Genomic DNA, 22,705 nt, shown 5'->3' on the forward strand with positions numbered 1-22,705 from the left:
TCGAAGTCAATCCATTAACCCTAACTTATATAGACACGAAAAAAGGCATAAATGCCTACAAAAGATAACGAAAGAGGGATACAATCTTTAGGGAAATAACATGAAAGAAGATAAGTTCCCGCGCAGGAGAAATAGAAAAACTAGCTACCGGAGGCTCCTTCGTCCGCCTTTGCCTTCTTTGCCTTGTTTACCTCCTGTGATATTTGATACCTATTGATGATAAGATGACTCCTGCATAATTGTGCCTTGCTGTCGTAAGTCATTTTTCCTATACTATCGAGTTGAGAGGCCATGCTATCATCCAAATTGATTAAACATTGCCTAGCATCATCAACCTGTTTCCTAACTCTTTTCAACTCTTCCTTCAACATACGTATTGTTAAAGTATCTTCTACATGCATCTGTCGGTGCGTAATTTCACTTTTCTTAAACTCATCCTGAAGCCTATGGAGTCGGATCTGATGCTCAGATTCTACATCCATGACTCGAGTGGGCACGTTCTGCCCAGAATCAATGCTCTGGCGAGGCTCTTTTTTAACCATTCTTTGTAAATGTCTCTGACTTTAGGTTCATACCCTATACGGAAAGAGACTTCCGTCCACCTTCTCCTTCTCCACCCATTTATCATGTAGTCTTTGAGCGGGGGCTCCCTTTCATCATATTCAGTGAATAATCTGAGCATAGAATCGATTTGAGGCGTCTCCTGCTTGATCTCGAATTGCCTAAGAACTCGGCCAGGATTGTAGGGATGGGTTCCCCTGAGACCCAGAAGCACTAGAAAAGGCCACTCGCCTCTTCAAATAATGTATTTTCCTGAATGAAGAGAGTTGATGGACCATTGGACATCATCATCTCTTAATTCTTCAAGAGTCTTAAACCAAAATTCATGAGATGCTTCCCTTTTGAATTTGTGTAAAAACAACCACATGTTGTGCGATTCTAGCAGATTTCACCTTATTTTATGGTTAGGTTGTGTCGTTCTAGGATTTTTCACCAAATGCATCATCATCCACCATTGTAATATAAGGTTGCATCCTTGAAAGAAACGATTCTCGACTTTACATCTTCCCAAAGCTCGATATATGTCGGCAAAAATCATGGGAGCTAAGTTATGGAATACCTTTTTAGAATTGTACTCCACTCCAAAGAAGAGTGAATGGGTCACTGAGACAACCCTCAGATGAATTGTGCCATTTTCACCCTATGGGAACACTATGGTTCCAAGTAGGCCTACCGCAAATGCAAAGGCTCTCGTCTCCTTCCATTTTGCTTCTGACTCAAATTTATGCCCAAATTTGTGAAAAGCATTGGATCTTCCGAACCGATGATAAAACTCGTGAAAAGTGATATTTGCTTCTTCACGTTCTCCTAGCCAGGTGTCGTCGTCAGTTAAAAATACCTCCTTGAGCTTTCGAAGATCCCACACAACCGGTAATAAAATATTCTTATCAGGTGTCTTCCTTCTCTTAAAACACATTTTCGTACTCTCGTAACAAATCAATACCTCTTCAATGGTGGGAGTCAATTCAATATCCCCGAAGCAAAATACCATATTCTGATCATCCCAAAAGGTTGTTAGTACATGGATCATTTCGGGCCAAGCGTCTATCTAGATCAAAGAAGGAAGATGCCCAATGTGTGTTCTAACAATCCTTTTCTCTTCTGCGCTCATGTGGTCCCACCATAGTTTCAAGAAATCGTCAGTTTTAGTAACCATCTTAAACTTTTCCTGGGAATGTAGTTGAGCCATATCCTACATGAAAGCAGACAAAGATAAGCTTTCCCCCGACCCCAAAGGATAATGGATTGAATTTAGACAAGCATGAATTTTTTCAACACATAAATATGATTCGTATGTAATTGAATCGGGGTCAATAGACGCAGGGCAGGTTTTATAACGGTCCCAATAACCCGCTCGGGTATTGGGTAGTCCTAGACTCATGCCTAAAATAGGATCTTGGTTTCGTTCTATCCTCGGTATCTAGAGTGTGTTTGAATACTAGTTCTCAAGCAGACAACTTGAGTTTGAAAATACGAACAGCGTCAGATGACTCACGTGCTAATAAGACGTCCGTATTTCCAACATATTTTGGAATTGAACAACAGGGGCCGGGACATCCACGAAACCCCAAAACAGTTTAAATAATGCAGGGATATGCCATGAGATGCTATAGTTAATATTAACAGAATCAAAATATATAAACACATAAGCAATTAATCAAAAAGACAAAATCAAACATTTGGTTAGAACCTATTTGAAGATCCCCAGCAGAGTCTCCATTTTTATTTTGCGGAGAAATTTTGACTCTTTGAGAGAGTCGCCACTTAATTTTGAAAAGGAATTAAGAAACCTTTATAAAAGTTACTTCAAACGATTCAAAACAGGAAAATTGTTTTAAGTTAAAGATTCTGAGTAGGTGGTTCTTATTAATGTTTTAGGAAGGTATTGGGCACCCAAAACGTCCGCTAACTTGCGGTTATACGGATTGTTTGAAAATCGTCTTTTGATTAACTTCGAAAAGATTAATTTTTGTGGAAAAGTGATTGATTTTTTGGAAAGAAAATTTTGGAAATATTTTGGTGTTTATACAAAACTAGTTTTTAGCGACTTGACTAAGGATTTTGGTAGGTTCGCAAAACACACATAAAACAAGTAAGCAAAATGAAAAATGGGAAAGGGGAGAAGTAGTGATTTGAGCTTTTAATCCCAAATCGTCGTCCCTGTCCTAATCTAGTTGGGTTTTCTACCCATCTTCACCTATCCTAATTCTATGTTTTCGAACCCTTTTTGGCTCGAGTTTTCGCTTCACCTGTATTAAGTACAACTTTGGCTTCGAGGCCCAAAAAAATAATGAAAGAAGAAAAAAAAGAAAAAAGAAAAAAAATGAATAAATAAACAAATAAAGGCAACAATAAATCAATAAGTAAATAAAGAGAGACTTTCTTGTCTCTTTTCCTCTTCAAAAATGGGATCTTAACCCATTTTTTCTTCTTCCATCTTCTTGCATCAATACATCTCACGCCATGGGATCGACATTTGGACTTTCTATCCGAAGTTGTCTCAACCAGGTGGGCCTTATTGGTCCATCGAAAATGCATAGGTTTGGGAGTCCACTTGGACTCCAAATAGGATTCACATGAAAAAAAATAAAAGAAAAAGAATAAGTTGCATTCACCTTATGTAGATTTAGTGATAAATAGAAATATTTGTGATCCTATCTTACCCAAATCAAACCAATGATAAGAATTTTGCCACGAAATTAAAGTTCTCAGGGAAAGAAAGCATGGATAAGCAGCAGCTAAAATCCACATATTCATGCAACAGTGTGAAATGAATAGACCACTTGACAGAAGATTAATGATAAATTAACATAGTCATACCAACTAAATAAAGTTAAGCATGCTACTAAAGAAACCATATATAACAAATATTCATGCAATCACATGGGAACCAAAAATAAACAAATAAATAAATAAGGGGTAGATCCTTGGAAAGCAAACAATTTTCTAAGAGAAATAGAGGTATTTGAGGCATGTTTGTGGGAAAGACCGACATCTACTATACAATTATGTTCGGAGGCAAATCAAAAAAAAAAACTTGGAATCATATGGGAATAATCCGCATCATCTTACAGAACTGAGAGTAATATTGTAAACTACACACAGACTCAACAGAAAACCCATTTAAAAATATTAATCATGGTAAAACACTCAATTTTTCCAGAAAAGATAGCATCCAGATTATCGAAAACTTTCACATTAATTCCTTTCTTGAATAACATGATCAAGACAAATTTTTGGGACTCGAATTCCAACCAAACGGGGTTCAAGTCACAACATTTTAGAGATAACCAACCCAGATGAATTGCAAATAGAAAACACCATACTTGAAATAGTAGCCTAGACGGAAATAGAGCGATAAGAAACTAAAACACATATTTAACGGTGAGTACAGTAAAAAGGTAGCACAACAATAAAATAGTAGTGTTGCAAATCAAAATTTCCAACCAAACAGCAAGAGATTGGAAACTTAACAACAAATTATACGATAAGAAACAACAACTTCACGACATAGGCTGAATTACACCTAAAAATTGCTACTCAGCTGTAATCGAATGAGACAGTAAACATCTGAACCATCAATCCTAAACTCATGAGATTAACAATGAATCAAAGGGTTATAGTATGAACAATGATATAGCAAACACTTCCCAGCATAGGATATCATCAAAAAAAGTCATATATAACTACAGAAAGTCGAGAAGCAGAAAAGATTGAAGCTTGAACGGAAAAAGGAATTACCTTCTTAAGGGCAGCAAACGAAACGACGAGCTATCGGCAAAACCGTCACCACCGGGAATTAATGTTATCGACTCGGCAAAACGACGACTCTGCCTCTCCTCTTTTCTCCCAATCAAAATTTTTTTCAACCCCAGAATTTCTTCTTTTTCCCCTTTTCTAGACCCCAAATTTCCAACAAAATTTTCCCCCAATTTCTAAGCCCCGATTTTCAGACCCCAATATCTTCGACCTAAATTTTTGAACCCCCAGAATTTTTAACCCTAAATCCTCTTAAAGACCAGAAAAAATCCCCCCTCAATCAGTGACCTAATGGGTCTTTATATAGAAGGAAAATTAGGGGTAATCTAGGGATTTGAAAAAAAGGAATTTGAAATTCAAAATCTCCTCTAAGATAAGGTCCCTTCTAACAAATTGTACCCATCCCATTATTCTTCAATAGATTTTGGAAGAAAAAATAATGGAAAAATGGGTAAAAAGGGATAATCTCCCTCAAACCAATCAAAATCGTCCAAATATGTATGAAAAACGTACCATTATCCCGAAATTCGCGGAGTTAGCTGTTGGGGAATGACACTTGGCTTGTTTTCTAGAAGGTTCGAGGTTTTTCCTTATCCTACTGCCGCGTGAGCCCCGTGAAAGAGGGAAAAGAAGCGGTTTGGGATCGATTTTGGGTTGGTTGGATGGTGGATTCACTGAATCGGGTTTGTCATTGTTGTTCGAGTTTTCTGGAGTCGTACGCCATTTTTGGTTGTTTTTGCGTTGGAGACCAGTCCTTGCTGATTAAGGGAGAAAAGGGGGATTTGTTGATGGTGGGCTGGGTCTTGGTGTTTTTGGAGTGGGCTGTTAAAATTTAAAGGGACAATTGGGCTGGAATTGGTTTAATTGGGTATTGGGTGGATTATGTTGTGGTTGAATAGTTTTGGACTATTTATCAAATAGCCTATTGATATGATTTGGTCAATTGTGTTTAAATTTTGACCTAATTGAAGATTAATCAGCCAATTGTGTTGCAATCATAAGCAAATCAACTTCAATTAACTCTAATTTAATAAATTTATCAAATTGAATCAAGATTTGAAACAAATTTAGTAACTAGTTTAACCCCGAGCTTCTTTGATTCGATAAAATCAAATAAACATTTCTCCAAATAAATCATTTTTGAAGTAGATCATTTTCGAATTAAGATTTTAATTATTATATCTATTTTTAAAATAATCTTTAATTAAAAATTAGATATTCCATAGAATAAACATTTAAGTAATAAAATTATATAATATCGCATAATTGATCACGACAATATATAATTGCTTCTTAAAGTGATAAAATCACGTACAAATATACTTTTCAAAATCTTATTCGTATTGAATAAACATTTTGATTTTATCAAAAATCGAAGAAACTTTGGATTACATTTAGTCGTGGAGGGCAAAAATTAGGTGTCAACAATTACTACACCCACTACATGGATCTCTCCCCACCATGGCCAACAATTTCAATCACTCTTACAAATAGTTTCACCACATTTTTTTTTCTTCTTTGCTATTTTGCACAACAAAAGTTTATATCCTTCCTTTACCTTTCACCTATAACCTCACATCAAATTTCTCACCTTCAAGAACATCTACTCCCATACCTAACTCACTACTACGCTTCCACAACCACCATCATACGAACATACGAAGGGTTGTTAAGGGACCCGCGCATAAAAATAATGAATGAAAGTAACATTATCAGACCATCACACATACTTATTGAACTATTAGAGGAGGGACATAAAGTGAAGATACAATACAATAGGCACGGAGTGCTTCCGATATCGAGCGTCTGGATCATAAGTTAAGGGTCGTTCGTCAAGGACACAACCCATGGTGGCTCCCTTAGGATAGACCAAAATGAGAAACATGGATGTACATATCATGAGCAATGTGGCATAAAGCCGAAATTTACGTCACTAACAACTAAGGTAAGGATTTCACTTAAAGTGATTGCTCCCCATTCAAGGAGCTAAAAATTTTCCATGAGTCAGCATGGACTTTATCACTTTGGCTAATTCCAACATAAAATGATTCCTCAACATACAGAAACATATTTCCTTAGGACCAAGTATGTCATGAGACATAGGTTTGGATCATGAGCAACATAACCTATGGCTCGGATACTTGGAGTATTGGGTCACTGAGGTACATTATTGCTTCTTGTTTGGACGTTGAAACATGACATGACTTACATAGAGAACTCAAACCTTGAACATCGACAAGACTTTAATACATAAGACATTGTTAGCATGAACCCTTAAACTGAAGTAGGAGGAACACACTTGAATAGGAGTAGGTCCATCATGACTCTTCCGTAGCTTTCCACAATGTGAAAGATTCGGAAACTACCTTAACTCACTATCTCCCCCTTAGATCAAAGTCACAATCCTAGACTTGAGAACATAACTTCTTATCAATCTATAACCACAATTCTCTATACAATAGGGGATATCAGTATACACCTGAACAGAAACTTCCCTCAATAATTTAACATAAAAACACTAAATTCCTTCTGGGACATCCCCCTTCAGGGATACTAATCATGACTTCCTCTAACCCCAAGATCATCCACTCATGACTAACATCATTATAGGCATGGACATCCACGCCTCTAAACACTTAAGAGTTAGGATTTATGTTCTTGGCAGGGAAGGATGATTTCAATTTTTTTGGGAGAGTGTGAATTTAGGGCTAAAGTGCTATTTTGCTACTTGAATTCGATGTTTAGGTCGAATTAATGTGGGTGACATTAACCCAAATTCCCTTAATGAGATGGATTTTAAATGCTGAAATTCCCAGGTATGTGCAGCAGAGCATGCGTCACATTCTCTATCCCACCGGACTGGAGCATGCGTCGCATATTACATCGCATAGCACTGTACCATGCGACGCATGCATATCGCATGATGCCACTGTTTTGGGCATCCAAACATTCCCTAAACGGCGCCCAAAAATTTTGAAACTCACCCAAGACATACCCTTGACTTTCTCGATCATGAATCAACAAGAAAATCTAAAATCAGAGGTCGGGAAGGTCAAAAATAAAATCATCAAAGATTGGGAGCCCAAAATGTAGCTAAGTCATTTTCTTCAACACTTAGAGAAAGGGAATCATTCAAGTTGTCATCCCTATAAGCCCGTTACCGAGTAACATCAAATCGAGAAAACTACGGGGCGTTATGACTACTTAACGCATACTCTAAATGAATTGCTTTCCCAGAACGCTACTCTTAAATTTTGCTATTCTCAATTGTCATCAACCTAAAACTCGCACTCTCATGAGCATACATACACATCCTCCCTTCTTATCACATAAAAATCCACTCTACACTACTTAACCTTTTAACATTAGACCGTTAATCACATAACTTATATCATATAAGAAACCTTACCTAGCAACTCAACGGTACTACTATGTCTATTAGCCACATACAACATGTAATAGTCTTAGAAAATGCCAAAACTCCATATCACCTCGGGCATACTTCTACCTCATAAATACAACATCATACTTTGTTATGAATCAAATAAACTTAATCTATTGCATACACCATTCAAGCCTATTAGATCACTTCCATATAACTAGTATCATTAACCAAGAAATTATCACATCTACCTTTATGGACATCAACTGTTCAAACCTAATGTCTAGTGCTAAGCATGATTTACAACCTAACCCAACACACAATTCTCACAAAATATTCATCATTAATCTTAAGCCACTATTCTTACATCCATATCCTACATTAAATTCAAGCCAATAGGCTAGCATCAATCATCTACCACTAATGAAGAAGGCAACATAATATACTAGTCCATCAAATTGGGACATTCTATCCAAATACCTCAAAAATCTGCTACTTCTCACAAGTAGTATTAGTGTACAACTACCAACGGAAAGAAGGTCAAAGGGGGTAAAGTCACGTAATAGACATGGTCAACCTTAATCTTATATTATAAACCCATACAATCTTATCTACTTATACAGCTTTCTCACATCATACTTACTTGCCCAACTGTACATTTAGACTACCTTCAAATTCCACAAGCAACCATGAGTCTATAATTATTACTTACTGGCTCATCTAGCCATTTTCATACTTCAAGTAGACAACAATTCACCTTAACTAATAACTCCTCCTCTACCTTCTACTAAAATAACACACAAGGATGTATTGCTTCATATCTAACTCAATCTCATGCTAAAAGATTCGACTATACAAATATTCAACCAACACAAGAACAACAAGTTGAACAACAAGTTGTTAGTGAATCGAAATAGGCCTCACACGGCTTCACTAGACTTGAATTTTTGTGTTTTGAACAAGAAAATGAAATGAATAACAAAGCAACTATGATAGTGAATCGAAAGAGCCCCACACGGCTTCACTAGAATTTGATTTTTTTTTTCAAAAACACTATGATAACAAGATTACATATAACAAGAGATAGAAAATTGATACTCAATATTTAATGATCTAAGGATATACATCTTACTTTGTATAAATAAAAATCTGAGTCAAACACTTTCTCCACGGACTACCATACAATCCGCAATGGTACTACCACATTAGTCTACCATAAAAAAAAGGCAAATCATTCTCAATCAATGGTTATTCGGCTATAAATATTTAGTTACACAAAGGTCACCCTCACTATGACTTCTAACCTTGTGACTTAATATCGCCAACTTCTTGGTCTAATTTCACGACCAATTGGTCATAACACCGACACTTTAACTTATACTACTACTCGGGCGGAAATACAGTTCCAACAACACCATTTTTAAACTTAAGGGACTTATGATACATCAGGGAGCTCTTCTCAAGCCCTTTGTGTGACTTCTGATATTTCTATTAGTAAATTTGAGAGCATTATCTGAGAACATCATAGTTAGGAAAAGAATTAGGATAACTTTCCTTTTGTATCGACGACATCATAGCACGAATTGGAGTATGAAGGAGGAACATTCTGACTCTACAGCACGAACTAGAACTTGAAGAAAGAGAGATATTCCTAAACGCCTAGTAGCCTCCTGCTTATAAGTGTGGCACGCTACACACCCATAAACAAGACTCTACCCGACGCGATTTCATGGATACCCTGGGATCATGAACTATGCTTTGATACCAAGTTTTTCACGAACCAAACTGAGGCCCTAGCCGTGATGTATACTTCGAACCATGTAGGCCCAAAACACCCCTATTTATCTGGTAATCATGCATATAATTCATATGATAAAAGAAATGCAAAAAATACACCATAATACAGAAACATGGTCATGATTCTAATAAAATCAATATTGGGAAATAAAGTCCCACAATATCTATCGACATCTAAAAATCGTCTGCGAAATCTCAAATACATAAACACTGATAAATCTGAAAACTAAGACAAGGCCCCCAGTAGAACAAAATATGACTAAAGATAAATATCTGAAAATAAACAGGCCTTCTGGATCATAGAAGGCTCACCACAGCACAATCTGATCTGTGATCTGAAATATCTACTATTTACCTGGACCCCTAGACTGAGCCTCAGAACCTGGAAGGAAGGGGGTTCAATATAGATGTACTGGTACACAAAGTAATCTAAAATAAAGCTTTTATATAAATAAAATAGTTGAGAGCAAATTTTTCAAAACATTATACATCAAGTGGTTTTCAAAACAAATGGGCATTTATTAAAATATGTAACTTGTCTTTCAATGCAAATTCTGATCTGTGTATTACTTTTGAGTTAGGTGGCACTCCCCTACAAGTTTGATATTCCACGGGCTATATGGAATCCGCCATTGACTCGGCGGGAAAGCCCCCAACCCAAGTGTGCCGCAAGGGTTAGAGTGTCTGAGTCTGATACGCCATACGACACTAGGCCAGCATAATATAATATACTCGGATCGAAAAATCACAGTTTTGGGCAATGAGTTATCTGGACTCATGCCTTCTTCGGGGAACCACCTAAGCTCTCTTTATGTTCTATTTTAGCCTTTTCTAAACATATATCATTCTGAATTTCTAAAACATGCAAATCTGATAAAGTCTGATTTCTATATTAGTCTGTGTATGTTATGGCATTTTCTGAGTTTCGTATCGTCATACCAAGACTTGCAAGTCCTATTTCTGAGCCATAATGTCATAAGCATGATCTTTTATAAAAATATAGTTTCATACTACCCAAACATGTAATTTGCATAAGATATTTAATGTTTCAAAACTCCAGTCAAAACCATGCAAAAACTTTCATCAAACATATGGTGGTCATGTGCTTTTGGCGAAACCATGCACTCTTTTATTACATGTATATTCAACATTCACAACCCTCTATTTCGTATTCAAAAGTCATATTCAAAACATAGCAAAAGCCAAAATATTTCATACCATGCTTTTCAAAACTCATTCATAACAATTTATATCATACGAAGATGGGAAAACTCATAACAAGAGAGGGATTCATTATAATTCATGCTCTCAATTGAATAATCATTCTGAAACACATACATACATACATATATACATAATTTCAATTCAATTTGCGGAAAAGGTCTAAGGACCAAAACAATACCGTCTAAACTTCTAAAACATGATTATATTCATAAGTTTCAAAACCCCATTCTTAAAACATGAATTTTATGCCCATGAGATTTTAGGAAAACCCCGCGTACCTTGATTATGGAGAAAAGTGGATGATTCTTGAAGTCTTTGGTGTGGGGAGTCCAAATCTTTAATCACTTTCAAAAACCCACGGTTGAATCTTGATTTATTTGGGTTTTTAGTTTGAAACCCTAGAGAGTATTCTTAAAGTAATTTGATGAAAATATCAATAATGAGGTTATTTGGGATAAAAATCCCGTGTTTAAACTGAAGAATGGGGGCTGAAAATACCCATTTTACCCTTAAAAATACGGAAACAGAAGCTGAAAATTTGGAGTGTGCGATAGGGCATGCGTCGCACGCTTATCGCATGCTGCTACTGTCTTAGTCACTGAAATGGCCATAACTTTTTGCTTGGATATCAAATTTAGGAGAAATTAGTATCGTTGGAAATCTTATTCGAAGACCTTTCATTTGATATATAATAGCCCCTCTAATTCATCCTATACTAGGATTTATGGTCGATGAAAGTTGACCCAAGTTTAAACATCCACTAAAACTTATTCAATTGAAATGTTTTCAACTCGTCTTAGAGTTAGGGAATTTTTGAGAACTCAATTCATATTCAAAGGTATTATTACACTATAGGATTGATCACCACACATATATTAATAAGGAATCATCTAGTTCGGGTTTATATGCATAAGGACGACGATCTTGATTCTATCCCAAAAGTACGGGGTGTTACAGTACAATAGAGTGTCAAACTATACACCGCTAAGAAAATCTGGGATGCCCTGGTTGCACCTCTCAAGTAAAGAAGTTCAGAACTGCCCTTCTCTTTATTGAATATGAGGCTTTTAAGATGAAGGAAAATGAGAAAATGAATCACTTCATGAAATGATGACAAGACTCGCTGCCTTAACAAATGAATTGACCTCCTTCAGAAAAAATATTCCTGTTGAGGAACAAGTTGAAAAGGTGTTAAGGGTATTACCTAAGTCTAAATGGGATGTCAAGGTCACTGCCATTAGGGAGGAAAAGGATTTTACTCAAATGACATTGGATGAACTGCTAGGAAATCTTAAGACTTATAAGATACAAATTGATGGAATCAAGAAAAAAGTGGTAGCTCCTGAGAAAACCTTGGCTTTAAAGGCATCAGATAGTGATAAAGAAGTTAAACTTGATGAAGAACAAGTTGCCTTCATAACTAAGAACTTCACCAAATTTTTCAAAAAGAAAAAGGAAACAGGTAGCAAAAATGTTCAAATGACAATCCTAATGGATGCTACAAGTGTTGTAAGACTGATCATCAGATCAGGGACTGTCCTATCTAGGAAATAGAATGGAGGAAGGAAAGAGCTGAAAAAAAATTAAAAGAAAATGCAAAAAGAGGGAGAAGGAATAATATGCTATGGTAGCCACTTGGGGATCTGATTTAGATGAGTCAGATGAGAGTAAAAAAAAGCAAAGAACATTGGTACCTAGATATATAGTGCTTGATCAAGGCACATGACTGGTGATAAGAAAAAATTCCTTTCACTCTTTAAAATAAGTGGGGGTGGAGTTTCATTTGGTGATGACAAAAAGGAAATCATTACTGGAGTTGGAAAGATTGGTACATCTGAATCAAGGGCATTAAAGGATGTCTACCTTGTGGAGGGATTTAAGCATAACCTGCTTAGCATATCACAATTGTGTGATAAAGGTAACAAAGTTATTTTTACTTCTGCAAGAGTCAAACTCAAAAGGATGGACACCAAGAAGGTTGTGCTTACTGCAAAAAGATATAGAAATATATAGAAGGCGGACATAATAACAATACCAGGAACAAAGCTGACCTGCTTGAGAGATATAGAAAATGATCTCCTCCTTTGGCATAGGAGACTTGGACATGCAAGTCTGAAATAATTAAACAAACTTTCTTTCAAAGATATGGTATTGGGTTTGCCCAAAACCAAGTTCAAGGAAGAAAAGGTTTGCACTGCCTGTGTGAGGGGGAAATAGGTAAAGTCTTCTTTTAAATCAAAGAAATATGTCAGCACAAACAAGTGCCTTAACTTGATCCATATGGATCTGTATGGACCAATGCAACTTCAAAGCAGAGGTGGAAAAAGATATAATTTTATGATTGTTGATGATTATTCTAGATTTACCTAGACATTGTTTCTAGCTTTCAAAGAAGATGCCTTTGATGTCTTTACTATATTCATCAAGAAAATTGAAAAGAAATTGGGTGCTTCCCTAATTTCCATAAGATTTGGTACAAAATTAAAAAATATCAAGTTTTTAAAATTCTGCTCTACAACTAGTATAGATCACAATTTCTCTGCTCCTAGAACACCTCAACAAAATGGAGTAGTAGAAAGGAAAAATAGGACTTTGGAAGATATGGCTAGAACAATGATGCTTGCAGGAAATCTTGCTAAAAACCTTTGGACTGAGGCAATCAGTACTGCTGTATATATCATAAATAGATGCATGATCAGACCTATTCTAGAGAAGCCTCCCTATGAATTACTAAAAGGAAGAAAACCAAATATTTCTCATTTTAAAACATTTGGTTGTAAATGTTTCATTCATAATAATGGGAAAGATTGATGCTAAGAGCGATGAGGAAATCTTCCTATGATATTCACATCATAGTAAGGAATATAGGGTTCTTAACAACAGAATAAATTATGTTGAAGAAAGTGTACATGAAGTATTTGATGAATCTTGTGCTAAGACTAACTAGCAGGAAGGAAGTGATTCTGAGAAACAGGTTGCTCAACAAGGTCCATCAACTGAAGGTACCAAACATAGAGTCACCTTGACAGGGGTAACTGATTCTGGAGATACACTGACAGGAGAAATTGAATTACCAACTACCCCAGCTCAGAATAATTACAGTAATCCTAGTAGCTCATAAGGATTGGTCCCAAAAGGATGCAAGTATCAAGGATCCCATTCTATTAAAAATATGTTCATTGATCTTACTTATGGGATTACTAAAAGATATGGGTTAAGGATCATGTGTTATTTCAAAGTCTTTCTATCAGAAATTGAACAAAAGAAGGTGAATAAAGCAATTCTTGATGCTAATTGGATCAAAGTCATGCAAGAGGAGTTAAATCAGTTTGGAAGAAGCAAGGTGTGACACTTAGTTCATCCTCCAAAAGACATGATAGTGATTGGAACTAAGTGGGTGTATAGAAATAAGGTTGATGAACATAGAAGAGTTATAAGGAACAAGGCAATATTGGTGGTCCAAGGTACAATCAAGAAGAAGGCATAGATTTTGATGAGACCTTTTTGCTCTTATGGAAAGAATTGAAGCAATAAGGCTTTTTGTAGCTTTTGCTACTTATATGGAATTCATTCTCTATCAAATGGATGTTAAGAGTGCATTCTCGAATATAATTCTCAAATAAGAGGTGTATGTCAAACAACCTCAAGGATTTGATAATAAGGAGTTTCCTGATTATGTGTACAGGCTTGACAAAGCTTTGTATGGACTGAAACAAGCTCTAAGATCTTGGTATATGTTGATAATATCATCTCTGGCTCCACAAACATGAACATGACTTATGACTTTGCAAAACTCATGAGTTGTGAATTTGAGATAAGTATGATGGGTGAGCTAATTTTTTTTTTTAAGATTGCAAATCAAACAAACAACCTCTGGAACCATGATCCATCAACAATAGTATGTCAAGGAACATCTTAAAAGGTTTTCCATAGAGGAAGAAAAAGAGATTAGCACACCAATAGCCACTGCCATTAAGCTAGATATGGATGAAACAGTTCCTGATGTGGACCAAAAGCTTTATAGAGAAATGATAGGATCATTACTTTATCTCAAACCAAGTAGACCTGATATTGTATTTAGTGTGGGATTGTGTGCAAGATTTCAAGAAAATCCTAAAGAATCTTATTTGAAATCTGTGAATAGAATCTTTCGATATCTTAAAGGAACAGCTAATCTTGGCCTATGGTATCCTAAAGGTAGTAATTTTAACTTGGTGGGTTATTCTAATGCTCACTATGTAGGTTATTTAGTGGACAGAAAGAGCACCAAAGGCATGGTATTCTTCCTTGGATCATGTTTAATTATGTGGTCCACTAAGAATCAAAACTCAGTAGCTCTATCCACTGTTGAGGCTGAGTATGTTGCTGTTGGATCTTGTTGTGCTCAGTTAGTATGGATTAAACAATAACTCATGAATTTTGGTGTGGATATCGGATGTGTTCCTATCTTTTGTGACAATACAAGTGTCATTAATATTGCAAAGAATCATGCCCAACATAAAAGAACTAAACATATTGATATTAGGCACCACTTTCTTAAATATAATGTTTAAAAAGTTCTTATATTGATCATGTTCTATTCTACTGAAGATCAAATTGCTGATATATTCACTAAGGCATTAAGCAGAGAATATTTTGAAAAGAATAGTATAGCTTTGGGGATGATTAAATTTGCATAAATCTCCCTTGACTAGAAAAGTTGATGTGCTCTTGAGTTTTTATTGAGTAATCCAGTCTTACACATTTAGTTGTGTGTCCTAATTCCAAAATTTTGAGTGAACTAACTTTCATGTATTTATTTTTACAGTGATGCTGGAACACTCAAGCAATTTTGTTCATATTTTTCAATAGTTCAGGCATGATTATTCGTTTACCTTAAAATGCATACAGAGAAACAGGTTTGCCCTTCCGGTCCTTAATTACTCTAAACTGCCAAAACCCCAAGAGTCCAACTTTTTCAAAAAAGCTTCAACAACAATCCCATAACTACTGCAACTCTTTATCATTATCACTGTTACACATCAACTCCATTTCCTTTATGTTTCAACTTCCTTTGTCCTCCTTATATACATTCCATTCTCTTTCTCTCCTCACTCATTCACCATACCAAAAGCTAGAATAAGTGTGTGTTCCTTCTTCACCATGGCATCCTCTTTATCTGCTCTGTCACACTCAGATGACTCCTTTGTCTCTCCTTCCATTAATATCATCCTTCATCCCACTGCCAACATAACATCTTCCATTCCACCTACCATTCCAATCAAATTATCTAATTTCACCTCCTGGACAAAGTTTAAAAATCTATTTTCTCAATTTTTCCCCAGTCCTCAGTCCTTTCCCAACCCCACTTCACCAACTCCTATTCTTTTCCAAATTATCGATCTCGATGATATTCCAATTGTCAATTTGATTCCTAGAAAATTACGATCACAACCAAAGAGAAAACATTCCTCCTCTCCCATTGTTATTGAGGATCATGATCTTGCTGAGCCTCATTCTTTTGTGCCCTCTCTTAGAACTCCTCACACTCGCCAGAAAAAACAACAAGAAGAGGCATTTCTAGCTGAAACTCTTCAAGCTAGCAATAGGAAGCGTGTGGTTACACATGCTCTTCTTCCTCCATCTTCCTCTAAAGATGTATTGCTTCATTCTGTGCGCAAAGGCAAAACAGTGAAATGCACTATTACAAAAACCCCTGTCTTTCGTACACCCTCGATTACGCCAAAGTCCACCCCTGCTTCAAAATCTTCATCATCTTCCTAATTCACTCCACTAAAATCCTTTACTCATTCCAAGAAATAAGTCAACAAACCTGTTTCTTCTGATTCCTCTGATTTTAAGTCACTTCCTGATGATGCTCCTGCTAAGCTAGATCTAAACTTTGAGCTTGATGAACCGATTACAAATCTTGACTCTCATATGGATCATGTTCTGCACTTTTAAAAGCGCAAATTGACTAGAGGATGAGTTGTTACTGGTTTTGGGGACCCTGAGATGGGAGTTTTGTTAAAAAAATGACCCTGAGATGGGAGTTTTGTTAAAAAAATTAGAGGCCCAGAGGTGGTCACACTTGTTTCTTCAAGGAGATTTCCAAAGAAAGTTTGGGAAATCTAAGGTTTATGAATTCTACACAAATGAGGTTGCTATTGGAGAGATGTTTTCTACCAATATTAGAGGGGTCACTATCAATATTGTTGTTGCTTATATTGCTAGGATTCTGAACATTCCTATGGGGAAGACGTCAAGGGCAGATGTGACCTTGTCAATATAGCATCTGCCTTTGACGTCTCTCAAAAGTTTTCTGGTAATCCTCACCTTCTAAATCATCGTAGGGTTCTTAAGCAAGAGATGTATTCTCTTCATCAACTTTACTTTGATATTGTTCATAAGATAATCACGCCTAGAAAAGATCGAAGAAATGTGGCTAATTTTCTTGATCTCACTCTCATGGAGTTGCTTGATACTAAAGTGCAAATTGACTTGCCTAGGCTTATTATTCAGCATATGCAAAAGGTTCTTCTCAAAGATGTAAATGGTCATGTCATTCCATATAAATTATGGCTTGATCCTATATTTAAAGATTTTTTTATGCCTGTTCAAGTTTGGTCTTTGCAGACTACCAAAGATGTTATAGGGACCGTGAATCATATGGAACTACCTATTTCAATAAGGAGTGCTTATAATCCTATGCAACAATTAAGGAATGCTCTTGCTACTAAAACTGCTGAGCTGGAGGATGTTCAAGCTGAACTGGAGGCCGCTCAAGTTGCTCATAATTTTGAAAAATTGGAACTTCTTGCTCAAATTGCTTCTCTTCAAGCTGCCCTTGAGAGTGAAAGATCTGTAAATGCTGAAATCGTGCAAAAATTGACTCACCACACTCCCTTTGCTTCCTTCACTTAGTTCTCTTCTTAGTACTTTAGGAATGTTTTTGTGTGGCTAGGCTATTTCATCTTTATTAGTTTTTGGTACTATTAATTGTATTTTACTCCTGCATGAACTGGACTTACTTGCTTTTTGTGTTCTGCTCTTGTTCAACTTAATGTATGTTGGTACTTTACTCTGAATTTTGTTTGTTTTAGTGATAGTCCCAATAGCCATGGATTATTAAACACAATTTTCACTCAATTGGGCCTTGCTTTTCAATGATGTCAAAAGGGGGAAGAATAGATTGTGCAATGTTTATAACTCAAATAACTAACTTGTTTCATTCTAGTGTCCTCATGTTTAATTTCTTTATTGAGTGTGTCAGGAATTTAAGATGGATGTTGTGATGCTGTGAAACATGCTATGAAGCATATCCTGGTTTATCATCATCAAAAAGGGGGAATTTGTTAAAGAAATGAAGTTTTGATGATTAACATATAAATGAAACATATTATTCATGTTGGTCCACACATGTGAAGAAAACAGAAGTTACAGGCAAGGCTGATGAGAAAATAAAATGGTTGAAGTCAGAAGTGGATAAGCAAGAACAATTCATATATGCTTTCAACATTTATCACGTGCAAAAAAGAAGTTAAGGACAAGATAAAAACATCAGTTGAAGTTGAGCTGATAAAGGAATCCCACCTAGACAAGGAGACTGAATACAACAAAGAGTGTAACTAACTGATAGAGTCCTATTGAAGAAAGAAGAAAACATCATCTAAAGGACTTCATCAAAGTTGGCTTAAATAGAAGAGACGACTTTCAGAGTTTCACTCATGCACTGATAAGGAAAGCACCAATCAGCCAAGCAGTTCAACAGCTTGAAGAAGTCATAAGTAGAAGTTGTTCCTCAACTTAGAGTTAAAGAGTCGTAAACTTTGTGTGATAGGTTGGTTCTCGAGTTGTAATGAACTTTAATTCTAGTCTCAGTGAAGTATAAACTGAGTTAGGATTAGTGTCTTCAAGTTGGGGAACTCAAAGACTTGGGAACACTTATCTTGGGAAGATTTGTGTTATTGTAGAAATAGGAGTTAGAGTTTAATTCCTAGTTTACAAATGTCTTATAATTTGTTGATTTTTGAGGCTCAAGAGTTTTTGTGGAACTGGGGTTAAATCCTATAGAGGTAGTGGTTTTTTTACACCTCTTTGAGCCGGGTGTTTTTCACGTAAAAATATTGTTTCTTTATTACTCTGCTTAAGTGAACCACGTTAGCTGACTTGTTTCAAGTATACATATGTATATATGTGTTAATTATATATGTACGAACGCGTGTAGCAATAGCTAGGTAGATTCAAGACTTGGAAAATTACTATGAGAAGTCCTTTTATATCTTCTTTCTTCAATTGAAGCAAAAGAACAAGAATGTCCCCTACCATGGATTTTGGCCTAATGGGACTGTGATGTTGTTCAACTAGTACATCATAAAACTCATTCAAGTTTTTAAGATACGTAGATATATAAGTTAACAACTTAAAGTAGGACGTAGGTTACCTTCTCTAATTAAACTCAGTAGCTTAAATACGCCGTAAAATTTCAAAGCATGTTACTGTTGAGGCCGTGCGGGTAATGTGTATAATTAAAGAAGTTGACATATTTTTTATGTCTAACTTATCTATGTAATAAACATTTAAGATCACCTGCAAAAGCTTTACAAAAATATGAGTCGGAAAATATCTACTCCCTCTGTTTAAAAAAGAATGACATACTTTCATTTTTAATATGTTAAAAAAGAATGACCCTTTTCTTTTCTGGCAATACTTTTAATTTAACTTTCCACATGGCATGTTTAAGATCACAAGATTAAAGCGCATTTTGGTACATTTGACATAACTTTAATTTAGGATCACAAAATTCAAAAGTGTTCTTTATTTCTTTAAATTTCATGTCAAATTAAACTAGATCATTCGTTTTTAAATGGAGGGAGTAATAGAAAGGTTTTATTATGTTCATATACTATTGAAATTGGCTAGTTCGTGTCTCTAAATGAAATTTACTAGTAAACAGTTTTATCATATTTCCATCTATAATGAATTATTTGATTTGAGGTAAATAATAATCGATTCAGTGGGTGTAAACAATGTTTGATAAGTCAACTAGTCAAGTGATAGGTGACTCTTTGTGGCCCATGTAAACCCCATGCACGTACGGTAGTTTGACTTTCAATTATTTTACTACACATCAAATTGAAAGTGATTAAAAACACGATTTTAAATTTATGAATTTAAAATTTTAACCGTTTAAAATTATTGAGATTTAAATTAATAGCATATTTATATGTCGATCAAGTAAATATGGACATTATATTTGTGAACTCCCCTATCAATGACAAGATCCTTTGATAAGAGGGGCAAAAAGTCTAGTTAATAATTGGAGAGAGTTTGTTTTTTTGCACAAAATTGATGAAGGTGGTGAATTGATTAAAAATTAATCAAGGTACAAACCTTGATGTAATTGATACCTACCTGAAAATACATATAAGTCAATGGAAGTGACATAGAGAAATCATATTGGAATAAAATTGAAGTTTGTGTCCACTAGCTAGATAGGAATCAATATTATGCACATTTTCATGATATTTGTTAGCATAAATTAGATAGCATTAGCCGGTGGTGTACTCGGGATTTAAGGATAATAAGTGCTTGAAAGGTTCAAACACATATATTGATGTCCAAAGTGTTAAGGTTTTGCCTGCAAACTAAAGCGCCCAACTACCTTCTTAATTGGTTCACTAAATGCTTTTCTAAACCTTATACCAAATTTTATACTTTTTTAATATAACTATACCTTATCTACGTCGAATTTAACGGGCCCCGAAGCATCAAAAGATTGGCTATAAGTCTGCCATTGGCATTAGCCAATTATGGATAGCTTCTATATATATCTTCATAATTGTAAGATATGATTAATTAAGTAATAGTATTGGAAGGGGAGTACTCTTGGAGTAGGCAGTAAAGTTATTGTCATGTGACCAATAGATCACGAGTTCAAATGGTGAAAATTGCCTCTTTCCCTGAATTCCAAGCATAATGAATGTTAATGAAACTAAAATTTTCAAACTTAGAAGATTCATGAGTACAGGGATCAAAAAACACAAATTGTTTTCTCAATAATGTGGTATACAAATGTTGTACCAAGAACAGTATAACACACCTGAATATCTTACATAAAAAGCAAACAGTTTTTATCTACCCATAGTTAAGGGGTATATTAAAAATTTTATTATAAAAATAGCACGTACCATAGTAGACGCTACCCATATTTAAGGGGTATTAAAACATAAATTATTGGCAAAATACATAAATATGTTCTTTAACTAGGCCTCATCTGACATCTATAACCTCAAACTTTGGACATGTATAGGCAGATACTTAAACTTGTTTAAAAACAAATATAAATATCAGCTGAGACTAAATTAAAAGATACATTTTTGTATTGTGCCTAAATTATATGACTAGGTGTAGGAATAATTTTTAGGGACAAGACAAAAAACATTTTTCTTAGGCATGGCAAGTCCAGTCAAAACATCTGTGTCAATTTCTTCTTTCTTCATCCCATAAGGCAATTCCCAATCAAATGCATAAAGAATATTTGAAAATATAAGCTCCGCTGTTGCGATACCAAGTGGCATACCTACATATAGATGATGAATTCAAGATTTAATATTTATATTTTTAAAAACTATGAGCTCTTTGAAATAATGTGGGTCGGAAAGATGATTTTACAGGAAAAGCAACGAATATATATTTTTTGTATAACTAGTTTGATAATATGATCGAAGTATACACTATATTATATATATTGACAGTGTATATATTGTGTATACAGATGTATATTGTAATTATTATATTTGTAAAAATATAATATAATATTCAGTATAAAGTATACATTACCAATACACTTTGCACATATTTTGTAAAATAGATAGCCTAAATGGTTCAGGCCCGTAACTATCTCATTTTTTAAATGCTGTTTCTATTATTTTTCATGATTTTCAAGTAAAATCTACAAATTAAATTAAAAAAATTGTGGGTTCAATTGGACTTATCATGTAAATTATGAATCTACAATGGAATACCTGGGCAACCTCTTCGGCCTCCTCCGAATGGAATGAACTCAAAATCTTGGCCTTTGAAATCAAGATTGCTTTTCAAGAATCTCTCAGGTATAAATTCTTCTGGATTTTCCCATGTTTCAGGATCCCTTGCAATTGCCCATAAGTTCACTTGAATTATAGTTCCTGGTTGAATTTCATATCCTTCTAGTGAGGATTTTTCATTGTTTCTCTTGGCACCAGGAGTGGACCTGGTGGATATAATCTAAATATCTCTTTTATCACTGCTCTTTTATCACTACTTTGAAATAAGGCATGTTATCAATATCATCTTCATTCACAATGCCTTTGGTCCCAATTGATTTTCTGATTTCTTCTTGAACTTTTTTCATGGCTATTGGATTCTTATTTAAGGCTGTCATTGCCCATACTACTGCGACTGCAATAGTGTCTGTTCCACCGGTTAATATATCCTACATAATAATCAAATTGAGAGGAAAATGAAAGAGATTGTCAAACTCATGAATCTCCCCCATAGTAGATGAAGTAGTTGTGCATGCAAGTACTTACGTTTGAATTTAACTTGTGTCTAATGACAAAAAAAGTTAGTAAACATCGTCTAGCTACAGTTTGCCTAAATCAAAATATTTTAAAAAATTATGTATGCCTTATTATAAAAAATTTTCTTACACAATTATGTATACTACAAGTATATATAAATTAAAATTTTATTTTCATGCATATTTACTTACCATGAGAATTGCCTTTATGTTGTCCAAAGTAAGATCATTTGGAATTAATTTCTCTTTCCTCAATTGGAGCAAAAGATCAATAATATCTCCTTCCAAGGATTTTGGCCTATTGGGATTGAGATGTTGCTCAATTAGTTCTTCGAAAAACTCATCCAGATTGTAGACACGTGATTTTGACCCCCCGAGTTTAATATATATATATATATATATATATATATATTTCGATATTTAATATTTATATTTGATTT

The 22,705-nt window shown here is 35.1% G+C and overlaps 1 pseudogene; it reads right to left on the reverse strand.

The window, feature by feature from the left end:
* Positions 1 to 21,000: 21,000 nt before the first annotated feature.
* Positions 21,001 to 22,705, reverse strand: part of LOC107865652 — a 37,706-nt pseudogene continuing 36,001 nt past the window's right edge.

Source organism: Capsicum annuum, chromosome 3, assembly GCF_002878395.1.
Source record: "Capsicum annuum cultivar UCD-10X-F1 chromosome 3, UCD10Xv1.1, whole genome shotgun sequence".
NCBI lineage: Eukaryota > Viridiplantae > Streptophyta > Magnoliopsida > Solanales > Solanaceae > Capsicum > Capsicum annuum.